We start from the raw sequence: 9075 nt of genomic DNA on the forward strand, positions 1-9075 counted from the left end.
ATCCTTATGTTGAAGTCCCTCTTTCTTAAAATCTCAAATGCTTTCTGCTTTCAAGTTAGTCCTAGTATTAGTTTTCTATTGCTATGCGCCAAATCACCCAAATTCAGCAGCTTAAAAGAGCGTCCATTTGTTATCCCACAGTTCTTAGTCAAAATCCCATGAGGGCTTGATTGGGTTCCCTGCTTATGATCTCACGAGGCTGAAATCAAGGTGCTGGGCTGGAGTCTTATCTGGATACTCTGGGGAAGAGTCCGCTTCCAAATTCATTTTATGTCGTTGGCAGAATTCAGTTACTCACATTTAACGGTCTTCTTTTCATTGTCAGCTGGGGCTGCTCTCAGTCTCTGCTTCCCTCCATCTCAGTGATGGAGATCGTTAGTTCTTCATGTCCAATTCCTCTCATACTGTGAAAACATGTGATGTTCTCTCTGCCCACAGCTAGACAAAATTATCCTCCCTTAAAGGGCTTATGTGATTAAATTAAGCCTACTGGGATGATCTTTCTATTTTAAGGTCAACTGATTAGTAACGTTAATTGCATCTGCAAAATTCCTTTTGCCTCATAAGGTAATTTAATCAGGGAAACCATATCAGTGGAGAAGGACATCATAGAATTCTGCCTTCCACAGACCTTAAGTGATCTATCGCTTCTGACATTTGCCAGGTTTGTGTCCTTGAGCCAATAATCCAACCTCCGAGGGCCTTCTTCATTATAAAATGTTTATAAATAAGAGAGAGAATCTGATTGCTGACGTTCTGGTTCTACGATACTATTGTTTTGTGACCAGAGACCAACATTATTTAGTCCAGCCGGAAAACTAGTGCAGGGTTTGCTCTCTTCTCTTGTGTCCCTTTCATGGAGGAGCATTTTGATTTCATTTTGAAAAGAAGAGAATTGTGTTCTACTAGAAACATTTCTTAGGTACAGTCACAATGGAAAATGTTTAATTGTATTAACTTCAGTACTTAAGAGTGAGTTGCTGCTTCTTTTGGTGTTGCCAGTGCTGCTGGAAGTTCTGACATGAATCAGTCAGCCCCCCATGTCAGCCTTTGGGGTGGTGCTCTGATGTGATGGTGAGCCGAAGACTATAGAAAAGTGGGTCTCAGGGGGATGGTTAGAGGAGAACTCAGTCTCAGATGAGCGTGCCAGCCCTGGGGACCTCAGGCATGCACATAGCATCTTTGAACTTCAGTTGTATCATTTGTAAAATGAAGAAATTAGAATGGGGGGGTCTTAGGGTCCTTTAAGTTTTAACAATGAATGATCTTCCTCCATCTTAAATCGTTGGCTGTAATAAAACATAGTGACCATATGTATAATGAAATAATAAGTTTATTAAATTCTCACGTAGAAAGAAAGCTACTTTAAGCAGAATCATTTGGAAAATTATTTTTACTAAATAATTTCAGTGTAGAGTTTTTGGATAATATCATTCATTTTTTTTCATAGATCTAGTATTTCCAAACTTAAAAAAATATATAGTAACACACCATCAAATGGTAGTCATGTAATGCCCTCTTCTGGCTAAGATCAAAGCGTAACCTTCCTCTGCTAGGGCAGTATCTGAAAATTTGTATGTTCTTAGTTATTTTCTATCATTTACTTTTGAATATCTGTTTCAACAATTTTTAGGCTACTTACTCCTTACTAACTTGAAAAATAAATGTGTTTTATTAATAATGTATGTATTCACCTGCTTAGCAATTCAATTTAATAAACATAGGCAACTTAAAATAATTTCTCAAAAATCCTGGACTGTAATCTCTCTAGTTGGGATATCTTTACTGATAAAATTAATCAACTTAACCAGATCCACATTTTACATTGCATTTATAAAGGGCAAAGTCATAGACAAGTTATAAAAACAACATGGTATTTTTAGAATTAAATCTTTCAATATATTTGAGTTTCTGCCCCTGTATTTGTGTGGGAGATAGCTAAATGATTTGTGCAGCTTCCTAATCAAGGAAAACTCTCTGTGATATTATTTTGCTGTTACTTTTCTTACAGTTTTCACCATCTAAAAAAGTGACTATCAACTCTTAGGGCCACATCAGAATCACCTAGAGGTATGATGGGAAGACTAAATTTTCTCCATTGATGAAATGTGTGGTATTCTTCAGATGTGTTGGGACACTTTGAAAGCATACATATATATAAATATAAATATATATAATTTACTATCTAAATCCAGACATTTTTGAGGATGAAAGAATCATTAACAATTATGCCAGGATATTGGCTTAAACTAGGGCTATTGAAGGTAAAGCAGAAGTTGGGTCAGTGTATTTATATTTTAAAATGTATCAGTTGGAATACTAGGAAGCTGAGAATCATTGCTGAAATTCTGTTTTGACTTCATTTTCAATGGTGTTCCTCATGCTCAATTTACAATTTCTGTTGTATGGCAAATAGAAAGCATATTAATCACAATATTCTCCTTGGAGCCAGATGGCCTCGTTTCAAATTCTGACAAATGGTTTAATTTTTCTGTGCCTCCCTTTTCTCATCTGTATGATGGGAATAATAATAGTACTTACCCTATAAGCTTGTTATAAGGATCAAAGAGTTGACAATGAGTAATATGTGGTTAACATTTAGAATAGTACCTGGAGCACAGTATACCCTATTATTAATAATAAAAGTATTAGTGTCTATGAGTGAATGATAACATATTTGAATTTTTATAAGGTGTAAGCATTTCAGGTTATACATTTATTTCAGGAAAGCACGTGTAGTAGGCAGCCTCTAAGACGGCATCCCTGCCTGCTCGTGTTCACGCTGTAGTGTAATCCCCTCCCTTGAGTGTGAGCTGGACCCATTTCTAATGAATAGAAAACATGGTGAAAGTGCTGGGATGTCACTTCTGAGATGAGGTCACAAAAGGCCTGTGACTTGCATTTTGCTCCTGCTGCCTCACTGTTTCTCCTCCTCTTGGATCTTTCGCTCTGAGGGAAGCAAGATGGCACGTTGTGGCAGCCGTAGGGAGAAGCCCACATGGCAAGGAGCTGCCTCTGGCCAAAAGTCAGCGAGGACCTGAGGCCTGACAACAGCCATTTCCAGTCGCAAATGGTCATTTATAACTAGTAAAGAATCAAAATCACTAGTAGGAAAATGTGATTTCGTCAGTTTCCATACCCACGCCGCCCCCCCCCCCGCCAAAAAACTAAATACTCCACCTCTTTCCATAAATAAAATCATCAGAATTTCCAAATTAAAGATAGCTCAGGTTGTGTTTTGAAATGAGGAGATATGCAATTATAAATACAGCCTTGATAGGAATTCTACTATGGAAATTAAACTGAATGCATTTGGAAACTAAGCGTATAATCCTACAGTTTCATGTCAATGTTACCACTTGATGGAGCTATAATGCCAGATAACACTTCAAAAACTGTAGTGTTTACAAGGAAGCAATCTTTTTGAGTATATAATATAATATATATTATATTATATTATATTATATTATATTATATTATATTCTCAACTGTATAATCCTAATCATTAGTTGTAAGTGTTCATTCGAGTCATTACTCTCCATCCTTGCCAGGCAATTTCTGTAACACATCAAAGAGAAAGCTTTATATAATCCTGGGCTATTGGTAGAGGATAATTTGCTTATTTTTAATTTAGAAAATTTGAGGAGGCTATTCTTTGGAAAATACTTAAATATGAATACTGGGAAATACATAATCTAATAAAAATTTAAAGATGAATATGAGATCTTCTAGATGTCATTATCTGGAGATTATATGAGAAGGAAAAGTGAACCTTCTTGGAGAGCCAGACCTGTGAAAGATTCCTGAGTCAGGTAGTGCTAGAGGAAGACTGAATTTTGCAAAGAAGACAGAACACAAAGGGTGGAAGTGTTGGTCACAGGCAAACATAAAAGATGCATAAAAGATCCATAGTCTAATCCTTACATCCTCTTTCCCCTATTCTATATTATTTGGTAAACGCAGGTTCAAAATCCTTCATCTGAAAACTTTGGGGCTGACAGCGCTTTAGAATTAAAAGCGTTTCAGATTTTAAAAAAGGAATATAGTATTTATACCATACAGTACATGACATTTCCAGCCATGTCTGAAGTGTCACCCCTAAATAAACACATAGTCACAGGCAAGGTTCTACAGGAATCAGACTTTGAGACGGACGTTCAGGGAAGGACGTTTATCATTCCTGTGGCACGACCCAGACCACCATCCCTGAGGTTTCTGAGCCCCAGGTCACCAAACTTTTCTCAGAAAAATATTACTAAACTTTCCCATTGACCACCAAAACTTGGGAAGGGGACACCAAGAGGTACCCCAATGATCACCTGAGTATCAGATATATTGTTCCCTGCCTCCTTTGTATTACTTCTACTGGTGAAAATGGTCAATTACTCATACCAGTGTGCTAACTCCACTCACACACTGGTCATTTGCAAGAGGAACATGATGTGTCTAGGAGGCAATAGCTCAGTAGGGCTCTGGCTTGTCCTGGTGGAAATGTTTCTTTTTGATGGAAGAGCGCCCAGAGTGGCAGGGGTGGGAAGCACAAATTTGCCAGGTGAGTCACTGAGAGTGATGACAAGGAGGGTTAATCCTGCTTCTGCACTTTGGTTTCTGGACTTATACATTCTACTTACTGGGAGCACAGCATCGTACAAAGGCCTCTGAATTAAAGTGGACACTATGTCCTGAAGGAACAGAGTCATGGTAAAGTAACTTCTCTGAATTTCCGCTTAGCCTTCAGCAAGCTATTCCATTGCTCTATCTGGCCAGCAGCTTCTGCATGGCACTGTGTGTAATAAGACTGGTGGATCAGGTCATGGACCATCTACAAAACCCCTTTTCTATAGAAAGGATCCTTTGATCTGACATAATATTACATGGAGTCTTGTTGTGATGAACCATATGTGTTATAGACCCTAGGACAATGGTGCTGGATAGGGTTTCATGGGTAGGAAAAACGACTCCATAACTGTAATATGTGTCTGTTCTTATCAAAATGAATCACTATACCTTCCAGGGTGGAAGGAGTCCAATGCATTCAGCTGGCCTCCTGTGACCAGCTGGTGCCATTTGGACAGCTCACCAATGGTCTCTATTGCTGGCAGGTTGGACATTTTGCGGCGCTGGCAAGTAGGAGCCCATACGGTTGCATAGCCTCCAACTCTGTCATCATGGATACTTTTTTTATGTGTCCATTAGGATGGCTGATGCCAGAGGCTGGCTTGTGTGAAATGGCCCATTCAGTTTTATTTGCCAGGATGTTTAGTTCTGCTTTCATGGTGGAGAGCTCTGGTGGGCATTAACATGTGACATGAGGATCTCCACAATGTGTGACCATTCTCACATGCCCAGTCCCACGTCTATACTCAGAACTCTTTGAAACTGATCTTTCAACAATGCTCTTTCCAGTCCCCTGATCAGCCAAGCCATTTCCCATTGCCCATTATTCCATACGTATGCTAAGCCTGGGCCACTTCTCTGTCCACACAAAATGGATGAGCAGGGCACTGTTTGAACCTCTGCTCACTGAGATGATTTCCTGTCACCACTGTCTTACCCTGAATGAGGCTATAGTGCAGTGGTCACCCATTTCTGTCTTGTGCCCACATCCCCAGCTTACCCATTCACGAACCCAAACCCCTCCATAAGCTGGTTGTTAAAGGATCGTCGCTGCAACCACAGAAGTGAGCTGAGGAAGAGGCACTGGTGCGACAATGACAGATGATATGAGGGTCATTATGATCAGCTGCACCCACCAAGCTTCTGATGGTTAAGTAATACCACTGGCCTTTATTGTCTGGGGACTTCATTCATTTCTATTGCTACCAGTGAGCTTAGCCTTATAGCACGTCCTCCTGCCCCAGCCTGCAGAAGAGAGCCACCTCCTGAGTTCTTAGTAATATCGGTGCTCTTCTCACCACTACAATCCTTGCTGTATTGGAAAATCATGTAACATCTGGGTTCTTCAATTTATTGGCTTTATTAATAATAATTAAAACTATAAATGTCATCATGTCAGTTCAAGTAAATTTCTGCTGCCAAATGAATTTGCGAAAAGAAAAATAACTGTTGGATGTCAGAGACCTTTGGATTTTGGGGTTGTGGATAAGAGATTGTCAGATGGACAGAGAAAGCAGCAGAGAATCCTCTGTGTGGGATTCCTATGACAACCTTTTATAAACAAGGTGTCACAGTCCTATACCCAGAGACAGCAACGTATCAGTGCTGCTTTTGGCTCTCCACACGGGCCCATTCTCCTATGTCCATCCACATGTCTCTACCCCAGTCCTCCTTGAACCCGATCTTTTAATCATTCTCTTTCCAGGCTCCTGATCAGCCAAGCCATTGCCATTGCCCATGATTCCATATACGTAGTAAGCTTGGGCTTAGGTATGTAGTGGGTGGTAATTCTGGAACATAGGGGCAGGGATGGAAGCAGATTAGAGACAGGAGTCTCATGTCACAGCAGACTGCTCACCTGTGACTTGGGCCCAATATGGGACAGGAGGAGTAACAACCCTTGCAGGAAGTTAGAGGGAAGAGTGAGAAAGTCCTCTTTACATGGTGGCCACTAGCTAACAACACAAATAGTGGTTATAATGAAATAGAACAAAATGTGAGTTTGAGTTTAGATGTTTTAGAATACTTACCAAACAGGTGGTAGAAAAAAAATTCTAAGAACTCTTCAGTGTTCATATTGGTAGACTGTTGCCACTTTAAACTCAGTTTACTTAAAATCAAAGAAAACAAACTTTGAGAAAAACAGTGGGGCAGCATGCTAACATTTATGTTTCTAGCACTGGTACATTTTTCTTAGTCAAATTTTGGAATCATCTGTGACTCATATCTCTTTAGATCCTACATTGAACCAATTCCTATCATTCTTCCCTTAAAAAAGCATCTGAAACTTATTCATTATGTTTTATTTCCATCTCTGGCTTTTGACAAGCACAAGCTTGTCTCACTTTTTGACGATGAACTGATATCCTAATTGAGCTTTCCTTGTCTAATCAACCTTACCTACCACTGCTGGACTGGTTTTCTGAAAAACTGTTTTCAGTCCTCATTTTTGCCCCAAAACTATAAAAAATGTAAACAAAAGTTGCTTGTTAAATACCTTTAAAGAATTAAAAAAAAGAACGCCCCAACCTGAGGAAGTATTTTAGCAACACGTTTGAGGAATTAGTGTTGAAACTAGCTACTATATATAAGGGATGCTTCCAACTTAGCAAAAGACAAAGTTTCCAAAGAAAAATGGGAAAACATCATGATAATTCACAAATGACGAAATATAATCTGACAAAACACGTGAAAAATGTGCAAGTTGATAATAATAAAAATACAAATCAAAATACAACTCACCTTTCTGCGCTCCCCAGAGAGGGGTCCATACAGCATTGTTCTGGGTTCCTATCATAACTTAAAGGGAAACTTTCACAATGTGCAGAGCCCTTGATATTCTGCTAATGAAGAAGGAGGATGTCCACAAATTCCTTGCAGCAAGAACCCACTTAGTTGGCACCAAGCTTGACTTCCAAATGGGACAGTACAGCTACAAAAAAAAAAAAAAGCAGTGGCATCCACATCATAAATATGAAGAGAAACTGGGGAAAGCCTAGAAGCTGTTGCTGGCGGCTTGTGCCATTGAAATCTCAGCTGATATCTGTATCAGAGCCTCCAAGAACACTGGCGATTGAGCTGGGCTGAAGTTTGCTGCTGCCACTGGAGCCACTCCTATTGCTGGCTGCTTAACTCCTGGAATATTCACCAACCAGACCCAGGCAGCCTTCTGGGAGCCACGATTTCTGGTGGTTACAAATCCCAGGGTTGACTACCAGCCTCTCACAGAGGCATCTTATGTTAACCTGCCTACAATCACTCAGCGTAACACACACTCTCAGGGCTTCCCTGGTAGCACACTGGTTAAGAATCCGCCTGCCGATACAGAGCACATGGGTTTGATCCCTGGTCCAGGAAGATCCCACATGCTGCTGAGCAACTAAGCCTGTGCACCACAACTACTGAATCTGTGCTCTAGAGCTCATGAGCCACAACTAATGAGCCCACACTCTGCAACTACTGAAGCCCACACGCCTAGAGCCCATGCTCCGCAACAAGAGAAGCCACCACAATGAGAAGCCTGCACACCACAATGAAGAGTAGCCCCCTCCCCTCTGCCCCTGCTCTCCGCAACCACAGAAAGCCTGTGTGCAGCAGCAAAGACCCAAGGCAGCCAATAAATAAAATTAAATTAAAAACAAAATAACCAGACTCTCCTCTGCACCATGTGAAGGCTCTAGGAGGGAGGACGAGACCATCCCCTATAACAAGGGGGCTCACTTAGTGAGTCTGATGTGGTGGATGCTCACCCAGGAAGTTCTACATGTACGTGGCACCTTCTCCTGTGACCACCCATGGGTGGTCACCCCTAATCTCTACTTCTTCAGAGGTCTGAAAGAGACTGAAAAGGAAGATCAGGCTGATGCTTAAAAGGCTGTGACCAAGGAGGAAGTTCAGGATGAATGAACTTCTCCATCTCCCAAATTTACTGCTACTCAATCCCAGGTCCCAGGCTGGTCTGAAGGTTGGCAGGTGCCCTTTGTGCCTATCCAACAGCTCCCTCCTGAAGAATGGGGGGCTCAGCCTGCCACTGGAAGACTGGTCTGCAGCTCCCACTGCGTGGGCCACTGACTGGATAGTGAATGGAAGCAGGTATTGCAAGAAAAGACGTCCCCAGCACCTGATCAGTCTTTGCTTTAGCACAGGATAACCTTTCATTTCATGGCACACATATTGCAATGTTAAAAAACAGCAACCTGGCTTACTTGATTAAAACCATGGGGAAATGGCCATGTTTTTTGGGGGGCAGCAACTTACAAAAAGCACCCTGGAGACGACACACTGACCATTTGGTGGGGGAAGGGGTCCAGTTTCAGTCTGACCCATAAGGCATAGGGACAAGTTGTCAAATCTTTAACTTTTTTGTTGTATCTGGAATATATACAAAACATTTAAAATGTACATTGCCCTCTCTGTGTTTAATGTACTCTAATGATGATCAATTTGGGGGAGAAGTGT

General features: G+C 40.9%; 1 pseudogene; it reads left to right on the forward strand.

The window, feature by feature from the left end:
- Window positions 1–7436: 7436 nt before the first annotated feature.
- Window positions 7437–8767, forward strand: LOC130834508 (40S ribosomal protein SA-like; annotated as a pseudogene).
- The last annotated feature ends 308 nt before the right edge of the window (window positions 8768–9075 follow it).

This window comes from Hippopotamus amphibius, chromosome 13 (genome assembly GCF_030028045.1).
Source record: "Hippopotamus amphibius kiboko isolate mHipAmp2 chromosome 13, mHipAmp2.hap2, whole genome shotgun sequence".
Classification (NCBI taxonomy): Eukaryota; Metazoa; Chordata; class Mammalia; order Artiodactyla; family Hippopotamidae; genus Hippopotamus; species Hippopotamus amphibius.